We start from the raw sequence: 4,545 nt of genomic DNA on the forward strand, positions 1-4,545 counted from the left end.
GATAATAGAAGGATAGATAGATAGATAGAAGGATAGATAGAAGGATAGAAGGATAGATAGAAGGAAAGGATAGATAGATAGATAGAAGGATAGATAGGAGGATAGATAGATAGATACAAGGATAGATAGATATATAGAAGGATAGATAGATAGATAGATAAAAGGATAGATAGATAGATAGAAGGATAGATGGAAGGATAGATAGATAGATAAAAGGATAGATAGATAGATATAAGGATAGATAGAAGGATAGATAGATAGATAAAAGGATAGATAGATAGATAAAAGGATAGATAGATGGATAGAAGGATAGATAGAAGGATAGAAGGATAGATAAAAGGATAGATAGATAGATAAAAGGATAGATAGATAGATAGAAGGATAGATAGAAGGATAGAAGGATAGATAGATAGATAAAAGGATAGATAGATAGATAGAAGGATAGATACAAGGATATAAGGATAGATAGAAGGATAGATAGATAGATAAAAGGATAGATAGATAGATATAAGGATAGATAGAAGGATAGAAGGATAGATAAAAGGATAGATAGATAGATAAAAGGATAGATGATAGATAGAAGATAGAAGGATAGAAGGATAGATAGATAGATAGATAAAAGGATAGATAGATAGATAGATAGATAGATAGATAGATAGATAGATAGATAGATAGATAGATAGATAGATAGATAGATAGATAGATAGATAGATAGATAGATAGATAGATTTTCTGTGCCATGGAGCGCCATCGTTGTCCAAAAACTGTACACCACTGTAGTGGGGGACATGTCCCTTCATTATGATAAAGACTGAAGTGTAGTTACCTGACGTTATCTTGCCATTGGTCTGTTTGCTTGTTAGCTTGACTACGTAAAAATTCATGGATCTTGATGAAGAACTTCAGGCATATTTAGGGAACTGACATCTGTGAGTGTGTGTAATTTGGTCTGAATTGAATTTAAGGGGACTGTTGAGCCTTGGTAGCGTTATGTGTGAGTACTGAGTACTATTGTGTATACTACTATATGAGTACTATTGTAGTTCATTTTGATCCAATCTTACATACACCGTTGTGCTGCCATAAATACTCACAAATTCACTAAATGTGTGTTAATCAGCAGCTGAAAATAATCCCCTATGAATTCACTATACTCACACATCCAACTGATCCAACTGATTTTGGGCCCAGTCTTGCCTTATATGTATATTGAATAACACCAACCTTGTTCTTAAATGAGCAGACTGCAGCATTTAGGATTAATGAAATGAAAGTTGATTCGCTTAACACAGAAATGGAAGTCAGATCTTTGTGATGGACACATCTGACTGGAGGAGGTGCTACCACATGTTGAGGTGTTAGTGCAGATCTGATGTGGAGGCAGAGGCCAGTGTGCTAAAGCAGAACACAGTGGAATCCTGATGAAGAGGGACAGTGAAGTGTGTTGGTCAGGAATGAGCCTCTCTCTTCTACAAGACCCCTCCGAGCGGCGAGGGAGGGCGGGGGCCCCGTTATTGAATGCGGTTGTTGGCCCATTGTTAAATTACAGCTTAATTCCTTTTCCATCATCATAACCATTTGTTTTCCTTACAGGCTGGAGATAGGGGCCGAAGCGTTCAGGCACCGCAGCGCGGGAAGAGGGAGCGGGCGGACTTTTCTCTTTGCTCTGACTCTGTGCGGCTCTTTAGTGCTGTGAGTGCTTTGGTGGCCATCGCATCATGACTTCACCTCTTAGCTGATTCCTGCCATTGGTCATATTTGACACCTTGTCTACTCCACACCGAGGCCGCTGCACTCAGGAACCACTTTCCTACTTTCTCCCTGCATTTCTTCCAGTTACCTACCCTTCTTTTCTTTTTATAATCGTTCTCCATCTACCCTTCAGATTTATATTTTAATTGTTTCACATCATTTTTCTCGTTGTCTCCTTATAATATGTTAATTATCATATTAATTTTACCCATGGATTTCTTGCCGCCATCTTGGGATGGAAATGTTGGTCAATGCTGGTCCACCTCTACCTCAGCAGCTATTGGACTGATTGCTGTGACAGACTTCATGATCATCAGAGGATGAACTCCACTGACTTTGGTGATAATCTGACTTTTCCTCTGCAACAATAAAAAAAACGTTAATATCATTATTATTATTGTTATTATTATTATTATTATAGTTGCTGTGATGACAGTTGCTGTGATTATTATTTTTATCATGTGACTGTGGTCATTGGAGGACTTTTTTGTTGTGGTTCACAGTGCTGTTTTTGTGACTTTTCATTTTGCTTTTATGAAAAGTATGAAAAATAATATGCAATCAAAATATAAACAGTACACCTAAATGCATCGAATAGTACTTTTGATAATGACAATCAACAGAAGTTGTACTTTAAGAACATGTTCCTTTCAATACTCTTTTGAATAATGGAGTATTTTACACTGCTATCCAGTTAAATGAGAGCTTTGAGAACTGAATTGGAAAACTACGGCTTTTCATTTAATAAGTATTTTTTGGGATCATAAATCATAGCTGGAGGTGATATTTAATGAAAACAAAATACATTAATACCACAACACAAAGGCAGTGTCAGTGTGAGGTTGTCATTTTTGTTTTTCAGTGAAATATTTTAACAAAATATTCGATACATTCTGCGATATATTGATGTGGTGTCCAAAGGATAAATCTGAGCTTTGGCTATTGATTGATTGATATGATATTTCATCTGATGCCACCAAAGAGTAAAAATTTCCATTCAACCCGTGAAAATAGCTCAACGTGCATCAGATCCACTTTACAGTACACTATACACACTATGTATCCTAATGACTTTGGTGAACCTCTGACTTTTCCTCTAGCAACACCATGAGGTTGAAACAAATGTTATTTTTAGCGTAATATCAGATGGATTCCTTTTAGAAATTGGCACAGACACTCATGTCCTCCCCAGGAAAAACAATAAGAACTTTATTGAGCCCTGTCATGGTGAGTATTGTGACACGTAGATAAACTGATGTTTGCATGTGGCTCAGAGCTCAGCTGTGTCTGCAGCCTCACAGAGCAACACATTCCCTCACATCTTTTAATTATACAGCATAGTGACTCAAAACACTCCTTCTACAGTCTACATATTTGACCCATTCATTCAGATATCTGACAGGCAGTTAAACAAACAGAGCATCACCCGTCCTCACATCTAAAACCCATTCCCTCCACCTCAGCCAATCCCTCTCCCTAATCCTCCTCCTTTCTCCAGCTGCCCTTGAGCTTTTCTATTACCACATGGAAAGCACCTCGCAGCCCCTGACAAGCGCGGCGGATCGACACTAAATCAGAAATCAGTGCCAGCCGCAGATCTGAGCCACCATGAAGGTCACAGGCCCTACACTGCTTGTCGTCTCAATCGGGGGAGCAGGAGTAGATACAGCGAGGGTGATGTGTGACCGTGTGTCTGGTGTGTGTGTGTGTGTGTGTGTGTGTGTGTTAACAGGGGAGACACGGAGAGGAGAGAATGCAGAGTGGAAGAAGAGGATGTGGAGGAAGAGCAGGTCAACAATAATGCATAAAGTCATGGGAGGGAAGAGATGAAAGAAGGGGAGCAGATAGAAACTGCAGGTAGAGATTGTTCGAATAAGAAAAATGTATTTTTGCCTTTTTTTAATTTAGACAAATATGAATGCATTGAAGATAAATACAAGAGGAAGCAATTGGCAAAACTATTTGGTTATGTCTGGCTAACAGGGGTTTGAGCCTTGTGTGATCTCAAGGGATTGTTACACACTGCCATCTAGCTGTAAAAAGGAGAACGACACTGATTTAAGCAGGATACACAGCCGACTCAGTAGAGATCCATTTACCTAAAAATATGTTTTGCTCATTGTTCCTTCATTCGCATGTTTGAGCTTCACAGTACAGACTGATAAATTAGACTGAGTTTTTACATTCATTAAAAGGGGTAATCGCAGTTCAATTTCGGATTACAGTAAACAATTTATACATGTGTGGTGTGGAAACGTGGAACCTCCAGGACACATATGCTGAGAATAGGTTTGTGAAGAAGAAAACATCTTGTGACCAGAAGCAAAAAAGATTTGAAAAAAGACATTTGCATGAGGTATTGCCAAATTGAGCATTTGTTTATCTAGAGAGCAACTTTCTATTTAATTGGGTTGGTTAACATGTTGACGAAAAGTTAATATATACTGGTCCCTTCTCTCAGTTGGACATAACATACGACCATCAAAGCCAAGTGTCATTTCACCTTCTTACAACTAGGCAGGAACTTTTTTCTTCTTTTTTTAAAAGGCCTACGTGTAAGTGAGGAGTTTTGATGTTTAATGTTACGATATCCCAAAGAGTGTGGTAAAAGGTTTGTTCAACTTTTATGAAAACTGTGTGGGTTCTAAACTCACTGACTGGGCCTGTGTTTTCAGTCACAACTGAAAACACTGTTTGCACAATTATTAATCGTATTATTCACCGAGCGAGAATGAGTCGATGAAATTTCAATAATTCTTAATGAAGTTATTGAAATTTTCAGGGGTAAAATAA

Source organism: Hippoglossus stenolepis, chromosome 18 (assembly GCF_022539355.2).
Source record: "Hippoglossus stenolepis isolate QCI-W04-F060 chromosome 18, HSTE1.2, whole genome shotgun sequence".
NCBI lineage: Eukaryota > Metazoa > Chordata > Actinopteri > Pleuronectiformes > Pleuronectidae > Hippoglossus > Hippoglossus stenolepis.